A 14795-nucleotide genomic window follows, 5' to 3' on the forward strand; every position below is an offset into this window, starting at 1 on the left:
TGCAAGCAGAGCTGAAAGGGCCCTCGCACCTGGGCTCACCACCACCAGGTGGACATAGGAAAACAGCGAGCAGTGGGCAATATGCTTTTAAAGTGGTAAATATAAAAGGAATATGTCAAAGTAATTTATATGTGCCAAATGTCCTGCTGCCAACAGGTGGCGCTATGATTATTGAATATTGGCATGTAGAAGTCTTCAGTCCAGGACTCTTACCAAATGTGAAATTTGGGGCAGATCGGACATTGCATGTTTAAGTTAGTGTGAAACAAGTAATTTCCTGTTGCTAGCAGGTGGCGTTATAATTTTAACTGAATATTGGCCTTTAGATGGCAGATTGGGCATTGTATGTATGAGTTACAACAACTTCCTGTTTCATGGTATTAATAGCATGCTTTAGCACTTAGTAAGTGTCGCTAGCATGTTTGAACATGTTTCTAACATTTTTAGCACACAATGCATATTTTACTGTGTTGCTAATAGTGCATCACACAGTGTTAAACATGTCACTTCCTACTGCCAGTAGGTGGCGCTATAACTATAACCGAATAGGAGCATGTAGATGTCTTCAGGCAAGGACTCTAACGAAACGTGAAGTTTGAGGCAGATTGGACATTGTATGCATGAGTAACAACAACTTCCTGTTTGATGGCCTTAATAGCATGATTTAACACTTAGCTAAGTGTTGCTAGCATGTTTGAACATGTTTCTAATAGGGGTGGCACGATACGCGTACCGAACCATACGGTTCACGTGGCAAATTCCAAATGGAAGTGATCATCACTTTCCACTTAGAGTTGAGACTTTGGAGTGAACAGGGCAAGTGCGTGCCATTATTTTGTCGTTTGAAATGCACTTGGCAAAGGGAGCGATCCAATTTCCTCATTATCTGCAGCTGGGATGTTCCCGTGACAAAGCACTACGCAGCATGGCACGCAGCACAGTAGATTCGCTGACCGACACCTGCATAAAACAATATACATTTTATATTTTAAAAAGTTGTATACATATTAGCTTTTATATAATATATAGCGAAAAACTTTAAAAACATTTTAAAATATAAAATGTATGTTAATTTGCAACAGTTATGCTAACAACAATAAAGAGACATATGACATTAGAACAGCGACATCCACTGACGTACACCGTGCTGCGTTGTCCCGGGAACATCCCAGCTGAAGATTATGAGGAAATTAGATCGCTCCCTTTGCCAAGTGCATTTCAAACGATTAAATAATGGCTCGCATGTGCCCTGTTCACTCCAAAGTCCCCACTCCAAGGGGATAGGGATGATCACTTCCATTTGGAATTTGCCCCGTGAACCGTACGGTTCAGTACGCGTATCGTGCCACCCCTAGTTTCTAACATTTTTAGCACACAATGGCATATTTTACTGTGTTGCTAATAGTGCATCACAGTGTTAAACATGTCACTTTCTATTGACAGCAGGTGGCACTATGACTATAACTGAATCTTGGCATGTAGATGTGTTCAGGCCAGGACTCTCATCAAACATGTTAAGTTTCGGCCAGATTGGACACTGCATGCCTGAGTTACATCAACTTCCTGTTTCACTGCATTAATAGCATGCTTTAACACTTAGCTAAGTGTTGCTAGCATGTTTTAGCATGTTGCCAGCCTATTTAACACTTGCTGACGCTTTTTAATATGTTCCTAGGAGTCAATAACGGTGTTAACCAAGACACTTCCTGTTGCCAGCAGGTGGCGCTATGACTATAACTGAATATGAGCATGGACGTGTTCAGGACTGAACTCCTATCAAACATGTGAAGTTTGGGGCAGATTGGACATTGCTTGCCTGAGTTACAGCAACTTCCTGTTTCATGGCGAAACAAACTTTCTCGCCAGGGACTCAAAATTTCACTGAGCCTCGTGAAGCACTTCCGTTTTGAAATATTACAGCTAGGGGTGTCACGATATACCGGTATTGACGATAACTGTGATATTCAAAGCAACAATTATCGATATTGTGTTAATTTAGTGTGTGACGATATACCGGTATTGGCGATAACCGCAATATTTAAAATGAACAGGACTTTTATGATAACACCACATGTAAATACTCCAGCGCCAGTACCTGGTTTACCTCCAGGTGGCAGTATTGTGCCTAAACCCTGATCAAACAAGACAACGACGATGTTCAGTTATACAGAGTAAGTTGCGATTATTTTATTAGTCATAGAATAGGAGATGTTACATTAACCTGTTAACAGGTTTTCTGTGTTCATATATTTAAGTAAAGGGTGTTTTCTTTACTCGTCTTATTTTTGTATTTGACAATCAATACTGCCTGTGCGTAGTAACATTTCATTTCTTTGTTCAAATCTATTATTAACAGTTACACGATTAAAACTGATCGACCATATTGCTACATTAAACTCTGTAAAATGGTAAGTTTGTTGCAGTGCCATGCACTTAATGCCTCATCTGCGGCTGTTCTAGATGCACATTAAAACTGAATTAGCAGTTACTGCATGACTTCAGTGGCGCTGGCGCAACTAATGTTATAGGTTAAAGAGCTTAAAATACGGGTATACAAGTTAACAGGTTAAAGTATCAGTTTAGATGTTAATATGGCAACACTTTACAATAAGGTTCATTAGTTAACATTAGTTAATTACATTAGTTAACATGAAATAAGAATGAACAATTCTTCTGCAGCATTTATTAATCTTAGTTCATGTTAATTTCAGCATTTACTAATGCATTATTAAAATCACAAGTTGTGTTAGTAAACATTAATGCACTGTGAACTAACATGAACAATGAACGACAGTATTTTTATTAACTAACATTAACAAAGATTACTAAATTGTGTAATAAATGTATTGTTAATTGATCGTTTGTTAGTTAATATATTAACTAATGTTAACAAATTACATCTTATTGTAAAGGGTTACCATTAATATTTATTCATCATACTGTTGAACTTGATAATATTTTCTCTCTTGTTATTTCATAGGAGCTCCAAAGAAGACAGAGAAAGCCAGAGTCTTGTACCCTGTGTTTACAGGGGTTAAAGCAAAAAAAAATCTTTTGACTGAAAATTTTTCCTCGGCCAAACCCCATTCCACAGCCATACCTGTCACACACCCAGTTTAAGAGCCGTGTTTTTCTTCTTGTAATTTGGAGCGCTTGTCCTCCTAATTTAAAAAATAAAAAAATAGGAGCATCTTCTTATCAAAAATTAAAAAAATTTCCAGCTGTGGTGGCAGGACTATTTCCCAAGGACCATGCCCCCTCCCCCTCCCCACCCAAGAATCACCTGCACTCAGAATCAAATTTATTTTAACTAAATAAGACAAGTAAATAGTAAATAATAAAATAAGAACAAATAAATTAATGACAATCAATAGTACAAACAAAAACAATAACAAGATACAAATTAAATTATCAGTACTTAATATTTTTCAGTTAGGTCTAACTATAATCTATTCAACTGTAAAATAACACTGGATAGTCTTCACTGTATAATGAAAGACAGCAGCAGGTTTATTTAGGCTGCTGTCTCTTTAAGACCTCATGCACAGATCTAATGTTACACATGGCTCTGTGCTTACTTTTCTTTTTAGGAGTGCTTGTCCTCCTAATTTAAAAAATTTAGGAGTACCATCTGATCAATAATCAAAAATTAGCCTTCCTAATACGAGGTGACATTTGACTCCTTAAAGTGACTTACAGGGGTATTTTCTTTTTACCTTTGCAATGGCATCATTTTCATCTGTCAAATTCAAAAATGTATTTTTATAAGCTTTTTAAAATTTCTATTTAAAACAATATAAGTAGTAGAATGAGACAAATCAGTTACCAATCATATGAAATTAGTATTAATAAAAAATTAATTTGTACTACAGAGGTGGCACAGAAGAACACAAAAGCAGTTTGTACATTTTCAGACGTTTATTGAGGCTCAGAGGTGGCATGAGTGCAATTAAATTCATAGATTCATGTGGAGATTAATGTTTTAAATATAAAATTTTGAATACAGAAATATTAAATGATTTAAATAACTGAAATTATACGCTAAAAGTGAAACTGAAACCGCCAGCAGGTGGCGGCAAGTCAATCAGTACGTTTACATGGACATCAATACTCTGATTTTAATACGATTAAGACAATACTTTGATTAAGAGTCTACCATGTAAACAGAGATTTTTGATTACCTTAATCCAGCTAAAGTCATACTCGAAGTAAACGCACATCGAATTAAGACATGTGGAGTATTCCTATTTTAGTCGCATTATTGAAGTGCAGTACAGACATGTAAACACCTTAATCAAACTATTACCGTCGTGTAGGACTTTTCGCCGCATTTTGCGACAGAATACACACACGGGAGAGATCAACCGTTTGATGGCAAATAAAAGAGCTTCAACACTGCCGTCGTCTGTATGCATGTACAAATAATTAATTGCACTTGAAGCTTTCATAAAATTAAAAATTAAACACCCAAAACTGTATAAGGCATCATCACGAAGACAAACTATATGTTTATGTGAAATTCTGGAGGAGACGTCGGATAGCGTTGCGTGGTGACGTAATGACGCATGCCATTAATCGATCTGTGTACTATAACATGTAAAACAGGAACATGAAAGGATTATTCTAAAAGCAACTCATGTAAACACCTTAATCATAATATTGTCTTATTCAGAATAAGGACATTTACTGATGTCCATGTAAACGTAGTCAATGATTTCTTCACTGAATCATTCATTCAATTGATTCGTTCGAACGGATGATTCATTCAGGAATGAATCAAGTGACTCCCTGCGTCCCAATTTGCATACTATCCACCCTATCTGCCCTAAATAATATTGAAAATTAGTACTACCACACAGAATTTAGGATGGATAGTATGCACATTGGGACGCAGGCACTGTCTTTATGAATGATTAATCATGAATCAAAAACGCACTTTCATTCATGAATGAAACACCGCCGTGTTTGCTTTTAGAGATGCGCAGCGGCTCAGCTGTTACTTCATTTAGAACCATTTTCGTTGAAGATATAGAGCGAAATCATGCAGTACTTGTTTATTGATCTGTTGTATTAAATCAATATCACATTTGCAAACTCCCTTAATAATTATTAAAAGCTGTCACTCTCCTTATCGCGATCTGTGCACAGATGAGAGCGCGCGAGCGAGTTCTCAAGACTCAAAAGCAGGTGCAAATGTGATGCATTCCGTCGGAACCTGCGGGAATCTGTAGAATGATTACCGGTAATAGCCGCAATCCCGCGCAGAATTCTGCTCTGTTCTCTGATAATAACCCGACTGTGAATGATGCGAGCGGCGTTACTGTGTTGTCAGTGAGAAGCTGCAGCCGTGACGGGGATGATTTTTGGTGTGCCGGTGTTCTGACGATTTGTGCTACCCGCTCGGATTGTGCTACCTCCCATTAAAAAGATAGGTAGCACAAATCGATAGCGAAAAATGCTACCCATCAGATTGTGCTACCAGCAACTTATTAATGTGGTTTGAGGCTTTTTTTAATGTCCATACCTACCCCTACCCTAAACCTACCCGTTCACACCTACCCTTACCCTAAGCTTACCCTTAAAACAATGGAAATATATTATTGGTAGCACAATCTGATAGGTAGCATGTTTTGTCGGTACACCGGCAGAACAACAACAATGCGCTACATGTTTCTTTTTCCCTCATTTTCCCCATTATCCCTAATAACTAATGGAGTGAACACGGAGCAGTTTTTCCATGAGTGGGAACAGAAAACCCGGAGTGGATCCAGAGCGGAGTGATTACAGAACGCTTAGAGCGGAGAGAGGAACGGGCTTTCGCTCCACTCCAGGCTTTGATCACATCCCCCTCAGCAGGCTGAATACACCTCGTCTTTCCCTAATTTAAGACCTATTCAAGCTAAAATTAAGACATTTATTACACTGTTTGAGAAATGTAAGCCTATTTACGGCCTTAAAATTATGAAAAGTGAATTTAAGACATTAAAGACAGGCGGGAACCCTGCAATTGAACTTTAATCCCTGTGTTTATCGGTATCTTTATGTTCATTGGGTGAAAAAGAAAAATTCAATAAAGTAAAAAATAATTTGACATATCTTATATATATATATATATATCTTTTATCTATATTAAATATGTTAGTCACTATTCTGTGTCATCATTTCACTGTATGTAGCCTAATGCCAAAATATGAATATTCAAAGTAGTCTCACTGTCAACGTGTTACTGTTAAAAAAGTATTTAAATGTTAAACATCGTTAAATAAGGCAGTTACCGCACATTCATTCAGCCATTTTAAACACTGGAATAAGCAGTAGGGGCTCGGAATAAGAGCACCAATGCACACAAAAAAATTCAAATTAGGCATGGTTTTACTACAAATAAAATCAAAAATTGCAATTTAAGTTAAACCATATAACCACAAATTAACTCTGGTTTTACTACACTGACCATAGTTTAATTATGGTAGACTATTTGTAGTAAAAGTGTTGCTATACAAATGGTAAAAACTGAAAAAAACATGGCACTTTTACTATAGTAAAACCATGGTTAATTTTCATAAGGGTGTTTATCAGTCAAATTAATTTAAAACTGTACATTCAACAGGTGAATGAAATATGATCAGTAAAAGAAAAATACTGTTCGTGAGAAGACAAGCGCTGAAGCGGCAGGTTAGTGGGGAAATATATTTATTTATTATTCAGAATGCACATTTGAAAGGGAAATATATTTATAGGAACATTTCAGCAGGTTGAAGATAATTCATGTTAATGCAGAGAATGATTAATTGTTGTTGTTTTTTTTTTATTTATAGAAATGCCAGCCCTAAAATGTAGTAATAATCTGCATTCTCATGAGAAACTGTCTGTATGTAGGTGCACTGAATGCTAACCGGAAACTCCCGAGCCGCAATAAGTAGAACGCGGAAGTAGTTGTGTAAGTAGTCCATTTAACGTAACAAAGGCCTTATGATAACCCTCACCAAATTTGCAGATGATCCGATTAAAACTGTAGGAGGAGTTTGTCAAAGTACGAGGCCTAGAAATGGCAAAAACTGCACAAAAATCTTACAGTACAGGAAATTCAAAATGTACTTCCTGTTGGGTTTTGTACCAAGAGACTTTTTGGTAGGTAATGGTGTGATACATGTGTGTACATTTTCGTACATGTACGTAAAACGTAGCTCGAGGCGCACTCCGTTGAAATTTTACAGGTGTCGCTATCGAGCCATTTTGCCACACCCACTTCTGGTGCTCAGGCCCTAACTAGCGATTCATAAGTGATTTATCACAGAGCCTTTTCCTCTTTAAGAGTACATGTCATGGAATAGTTTAAAAATAATATAACCATCAACACAGAATCCCAATGCTCCCAATTATTTTTTAACAAACTTTCGGTAGTACATATTATAGTATATAGCCATATATCAGTCATGACATAAAATAATAATCAGCTTGTCATATCAAAAATAATTACAATATCACTGGATCCCAAATATGAAGTATGACACATCCTAATAAATTGTACCATCTGATTTGTAATTAAGCTAATTAAGTTGAAAAGGAACATTATTCTCACCTGCCCAGAGGTCCTCTTCAGTAATTGCAGGTATATCTGCACAAAGGCTCCTGATAGAGCCCTCGTCTCATCCAGTTTCACAAACATTGGACAGCCAAATCTGAAACAGAACAGGATGATAAAACCTCACTAATGACATACAAACTCTACTGGGTTTAATTCTTCCTGTCATGCCTGATTCAGCTTAACACTAAATAGATGCCTTGTGTTCATACACTAAAGGTCTAAAATCTTCCAGTTAACCTGTTATTTTAAAAATCTGAACATTTCCAGTACTTCGCTGAGCTTTGAAGATGGGCAAAATCAGGTGCACAAGGTTGTGGCTGACTCTGTTACATTGCAATAGGCTGTCACTGACAAAGTGGGTAATGTTGAAGGCCGGTCACACATAAGAACGAGGATTACGCCAGAGACAAGATATTCCACCAAGCAAAGGGTTCTGAAAGTAGCAGACTAGACACATTTTACGCTTAGTTAAAGATGCACGCTTTGCCACACTGTCAGCACAAAGCTAAGAAGACATCGGAGGAGGGGAATAAGAAACAGTCATGCAAATTGCTTAAGTGAGGTGGAGGAATTGGGACTCCTGAATTTGCATTTACTCTTCTTTTTTTTCCTGCTGTGTCTTAAAATAACATCTGATATCACTTTTGACCAGAAAACATTATTCAAGAAAATGGTATAAAAGAGGGAAGTAACTGTAAATGAAAATCTTAAATTTACAATACAACAATTGTTTTTCACTTGATCTAGCTTACTTCAGGTTACCAGAATCCATTAGCTGTTGAAGTCACCTTTCCATATATGAAAACACAAACAACATCCTACTCTGGCTGACACTGCTAAACTATGCAGAGAAAGTAGCAAGTTACAGGTCAGTTTGTGTGCATTTGTGCATGTCAGACCAGAACAGTATATTATTGTGTCAAATTACACCAATACACAGTTACACTTATTAGGAGTCTTGTGTTGAGGAAAACAAGGAAAGGAATGTGGGTGGGAGGGTTCATTCTTTTGTCCCAAATACCACTGTGCATATTTCTGCAAGGTACTTGTACTTCTACAAACGTTAGATTAAGTTCTTGAACTTGAGTTGCATTCCAGGTCTCTCTTCAAGTTACGTTGTCATACCAGTAGGTGGCGACAAGGGACTGTCTTTACGAGCGACTCATTGAATTGGTTCACTTAAATAATTAAAAAATGCTATCAGCATGGCTGTAGTCACAGGTGTGTTGATATTTAGAACAGCATTCTTGCTCATACAATAATGCTTAATTAAATAAAAAATAAAAAAAATAGATTTTTCTCTTTTCTTTAATCTTTCCCTGTCTAGCTTGTACTTATTTGAATAATGCTTGAAACTTGGTATTACAAGCACTTCCTGTCTATTTGCCTCTTTAAGATGAATCGCTTGATGTATTCCCCAATTGTAAGTCGCTTTGGATAAAAGCATCTGCTAAATGAATGATGTTTCCTCCACAAGGAGGAAATGTTAATTATGGTGCTGATAGCCTTGTGGGCAGCGACATACAGCACCATTGAGCTATGGGTGTCCCGAGTTCGAATCCCGAATCGAGGACCTTTCCCAATCCCGCCCCCCCAGCTCTCTCCCACTTCGTTTCCTGTCAGTTATCATCTGTCCTATCGTAATAAAATTAAAATGCCAAACAAAGACATCTTTAAAGGGGTCATATGACGCGATTCCTTGTTTTCCTTTTCTTTAGTGTGTTATGTAGCTGTCTGTGCATGTGTAAGATCTGCAGAGTTACAAAGCTCAAAGTCTCCCACGAAATGATTTATTCTATCTAAAAGAGAAGGATGATCCAGACCAGGCTAAAACGCCTCATTCAAACACGCCCCCACATGTCCATGTCACAATGTGGAAATATTTGCGTAATGCCACCCAAATGTTCACGCAAATAAAGGCGGCATGGTTTCAGTAAATGCAGTAGTGTTGATGCAGCCATGTCAGAGAGACGCGGTGTTTCTATGCGAAAGCAAAAGCACTTTAATTTGGCCTTTCGAAAGTAGATGCAATTAGGAATCATGGGTTAAGATTTGTTTACAACAGAACAGCACAACCCAAATGTTCGAATTTGTGCAAGGCATTTTACGGACGACAATTTTGTGAACCTAGGAGAGTACAAGGCTTACTGTGCACAAAGGCTATTTCCAAAAGATAAAAATTGGTCAATTCCGACTCTGCTATGACAATCTGGCGCTTCTGAATCAGCGACCGCAAGTATGTTTTGTTATTAGTTTAAGTATTTGCTATTGAATGTTCAAATGCAGTTTTGCACAGTGTAGAGAAGCGCGTTGTGTGTGTGTGTGTGAGAGGGGAACAGGGTCACATCATTAGTGATCGACCGATATAGATTTTTTTTTTTTATAACCGATACCAATTATTTGCATGTTTATGTGCCCGATAACCGATATGCAGAACCGATATTTATTTACTGAACAGTAATAACATTATAAATTAAATAAATAACTGAGTGAAGTAAGTCCATACTTCACTTTGGCTTTTCCTCCTTTCAGTCATCTTAAAAAAAAAAAAGGTTGAAAATTAACAGTCTTTCATGTTAAATTTAATTTTAATATTTGTTGTAAATTTAATCATATTACAACGATAAAAACATTTTATTTATAAAAAGCATCAGCGGCAACACTGATTTTAACAATAAGCTAAATAAATGTAGGTTTCATTTTCAAATGGAGAAAATAAATAAAGGACAGGAGTCATAACTTCATTTTAAACTACAGTTTTAGGTTTATAAGCTGTTTAATAGGCTAAAGAGTGAAGAATAATTCACTGGATAATGTTAATTCACTGAATAATATTCTCTGGAATATTGAAATATAACAAACAAAACATTGCATTTCTCAACTGGTATGTTATATCAGAATTATTCATGTTTTTGTCATTCTAGATTATGAAATGCCTGCTGACAGTGTGGTTTATCTATGCATTTACACAGAACTATAGCCTACTCGAACTGCGATCGCTCGTGGAGATAAATAATTTCCATAGCTATGTATCTATTTAGATGTTTATTAACGAATAATGGTTATGTAGTAAATGTTAATATAATTTAACGTGTTTTAAACAAGTGAATCTTGTTAAAAGTTACATGCGGTGGCCGTGCTGAAGCATTTCCTGAGTGAACAGCAATATGAAAGCGGCTTCACGAGACTAATGATGAGCATATACAACAGAGAGAGAATTAAATTCAGCGCTTTTTTTTCCAACATGCGCTCATTCATGGCTGTTTTATTTAATTCATGCAAAGTTACATCTTCATTTGGAGAGGACTTGACGGATTAGCCTACGTGACTCCGACTTCACGAGACTAATGATGAGCATAGACAACAGAGAGAGAATTAAATTCAGCACTTTTATTTCCAACATGTGCTCATTCATGGCTGCATATTTAATTCAGGTAAAGTTACGTCTTTATTGGGACAGACTGACGGATTATCTTACGTGACTCCATGAGTTTGTCTCTATTTCTTAGAGCCAAGCTGTATAAACTGCATATCAGGCATTTATGTAATACATCTAATTTGTGCATTAATGGCTGTTATGTTAAACAAAGTTTTCTAACTGCAGCAAATCAAGTAACTCTGCACACCGTTGTTGTTTTCTCGACTCCACTCAGACGCGCTGCAATGACGATCCTGCGCGCAATTCTAAAATAACTAAAAACACCCACAAGATGGCGTCGTTTATCTGTGAATCTAATATTACAAAACCGATATCAGATTATGGTAAAATGCTTAAATATCGGGAAAAATATCAGTAAATCTCTACACATCACAGCGGAGTGAATAGCCTGTCAGAAATCATAGCATGTCAGCTGTCTTAATGCGGCTTGTGTACTGCAAATACATACGAGCATCATCACTGTGTCTGTCACGTGACTCTGTTCCCCTTTCGGGCTTGAATTGATGGTAAAACGGCTGAAGCTCGCGATTATGGTAAGGGGCATTACATTTCTGACACGCGCTTGTGGTGTTCGGCCGATCACAATGCATTGTGTCAGCTGGCCAATCAGAGCAGACTGCGCTTGTCAGAAGGAGGGGCTTTGTAGAAAACAACGCGTTTGAGAGAGGAGGGGCATCTGGAACTACAATAATGTACAGTATTTGAAAAATTTTGTGTTTTTTGAACAAAGCATGTCAACATATTCTGTTACACCAAATAATTATCTTTAAAATAGCATCATAGGACCCCTTTAAAACTAAAAAAATAATAATAATGCTTAATTATGGTCAAAAAGGTCAGAACAACTGCAGAACAAGAGGTTCTGATCACAAAAGACAACATTTAACCTAGATCTTACATCACTATCACATATTTAGAATTAAGAAGACTTAATACTAAATCTCACGACAGAAAAATACCAATTATCTCTCTGAAAATATACCAGCTATGGAGTCATGGAAACTACTGTTGCACAAAGTAATGTTGAACAAGGACAGAGAGGGTTACGGAGTTTACTGTTATGTTCGGTTTTCACTGTACCAAAAAAAAAAAAAATCAAGTTCACTGTCAACATCCATCTCTTCTGGGATTTTTGCTGTAATTAGTGAGTTGGAAGTTGCTTTGCCATTTAGTAGCTCATGAATAATAAGAAAATATATTACAATAGTTTAAAGCCAGCCAACCAAACTCTTTGCTCAAGGAGTAAAATACCCAATGTGTGTACAACCTACTGAATGGGATTGTGCTTGTATAAAGTAAGCCTTACAATCCACAACGGTTGCTATAGATGACTGGCAACAAACCCTGCAAAAACAAGAAAATTTCCATTAAACCACACTGTGACACCACCCATGCAGAAATACAAAGAGCTTTGTTTTTACACTCACAGCTAATTGCTTAAGTTCAGGTTGCACCGCATAATCAACTACAGACTGAATGTATAGTGCACAGTCTAATTTTGCTTCATCTCAGTTTGTTTAAACTGTTTTTCAAAGCAATCATAAACATAAAACGGTTTTGGAGACAAGCTGGTTGTGACTCATAATACCAGGGACCATACCTGATTAAGATTTAATTACTCGGTAGATTCTCTGAATAATACATGCACAGTCAGTGTCAACTAAGGTGCTGTATTTTTACACCTGTAAACTTAGAATGAGTAATACGGTTTTACATCCAGACATTTAAGAGCCATTTGCAATCCTTTTGGGACTGCCAAGAAGTGGAAAAACATTTCAGCAATATGTGCTACCACTGAACTGACATAAGGATTGACAGGGCAAAGAGCATATAGATTGTGACTGGCACGTCATCACCTAATTCTGTTCAGCCAATCTATAGTTACATAAAGTTTTTGGGAGGGAAACCCATTACCACACCTTCTTACACAGTTTTGTAGATCTGCTACCATTAAAAGTTCTTAATGTTCTTGTCTTAACCCTGTAAAGCCTGACATAAATAAATTTTTGGGAAATAGAGCAGTTCATTCAACCTTTAGGCAATTATATACATACAAACCCGATTCCAAAAAAGTTGGGACACTGTACAAATTGTGAATAAAGGAATGCAATAATTTACAAATGTTGAAAGTGAGACATCTTGAAATGTCATGCCAAATATTGGCTCATTTTGGATTTCATGAGAGCTACACATTCCAAAAAAGTTGGGACAGGTAGCAATAAGAGGCCGGAAAAGTTAAATGTACATATAAGGAACAGCTGGAGGACCAATTTGCAACTTATTAGGTCAATTGGCAACATGATTGGGTATAAAAAGAGCCTCTCAGAGTGGCAGTGTCTCTCAGAAGTCAAGATGGGAAGAGGATCACCAATTCTCCCAATGCTGCGGTGAAAAATAGTGGAGCAATATCAGAAAGGAGTTTCTCAGAGAAAAATTGCAAAGAGTTTGAAGTTATCATCATCTACAGTGCATAATATCATCCAAAGATTCAGAGAATCTGGAACAATCTCTGTGCGTAAGGGTCAAGGCTGGAAAACCATACCGGATGCCCGTGATCTTCGGGCCCTTAGACGGCACTGCATCACATACAGGAATGCTACTGTAATGGAAATCACAACATGGGCTCAGGAATACTTCCAGAAAACATTGTCGGTGAACACAATCCACCGTGCCATTCGCCGTTGCCGGCTAAAACTCTATAGGTCAAAAAAGAAGCCATATCTAAACATGATCCAGAAGCGCAGGCGTTTTCTCTGGGCCAAGGCTCATTTAAAATGGACTGTGGCAAAGTGGAAAACTGTTCTGTGGTCAGACGAATCAAAATTTGAAGTTCTTTTTGGAAAACTGGGACACCATGTCATCCGGACTAAAGAGGACAAGGACAACCCAAGTTGTTATCAGCGCTCAGTTCAGAAGCCTGCATCTCTGATGGTATGGGGTTGCATGAGTGCGTGTGGCATGGGCAGCTTACACATCTGGAAAGGCACCATCAATGCTGAAAGGTATATCCAAGTTCTAGAACAACATATGCTCCCATCCAGACGTCGTCTCTTTCAGGGAAGACCTTGCATTTTCCAACATGACAATGCCAGACCACATACTGCATCAATTACAACATCATGGCTGCGTAGAAGGAGGATCCGGGTACTGAAATGGCCAGCCTGCAGTCCAGATCTTTCACCCATAGAAAACATTTGGCTCGTCATAAAGAGGAAGATGCGACAAAGAAGACCTAAGACAGTTGAGCAACTAGAAGCCTCTAGACAAGAATGGGACAACATTCCTATTCCTAAACTTGAGCAACTTGTCTCCTCAGTCCCCAGATGTTTGCAGACTGTTATAAAAAGAAGAGGGGATGCCACACAGTGGTAAACATGACCTTGTCCCAACTTTTTTGAGATGTGTTGATGCCATGAAATTTAAAATCAACTTATTTTTCCCTTAAAATGATACATTTTCTCAGTTTAAACATTTGATATGTCATCTATGTTGTATTCTGAATAAAACTTCCACATCATTGCATTCTGTTTTTATTCACAATTTGTACAGTGTCCCAACTTTTTTGGAATCGGGTTTGTATATGTAAAGGTTTGCATTAGGACTGGGCATTAGTACTGTAATATAAAACAGGAAATATGTGAAATATTTCTTAGCCAAAATGCAGACAGTTTTAAAGGTAAACTTAAAAAGGGAATTTAAATTCAAAATAACAATGTATAAGACCAGTAGACTATAAATAAACAACGTATGCAATGCATGTACGAGAATACG

The 14795-nt window shown here is 37.3% G+C and overlaps 1 protein-coding gene across 1 annotated transcript in view; it reads right to left on the reverse strand.

Moving 5' to 3' along the window:
- zfyve9a (zinc finger, FYVE domain containing 9a) overlaps positions 1 to 14795 on the reverse strand; it is a 40923-nt gene that overhangs the window by 21071 nt on the left and 5057 nt on the right. Inside the window, 1 exon segment of the mRNA XM_058797440.1 lies at positions 7580 to 7679. The gene's annotated coding sequence lies outside the window, so the exon portion shown is untranslated.

This window comes from Onychostoma macrolepis, chromosome 02 (genome assembly GCF_012432095.1).
Source record: "Onychostoma macrolepis isolate SWU-2019 chromosome 02, ASM1243209v1, whole genome shotgun sequence".
NCBI lineage: Eukaryota > Metazoa > Chordata > Actinopteri > Cypriniformes > Cyprinidae > Onychostoma > Onychostoma macrolepis.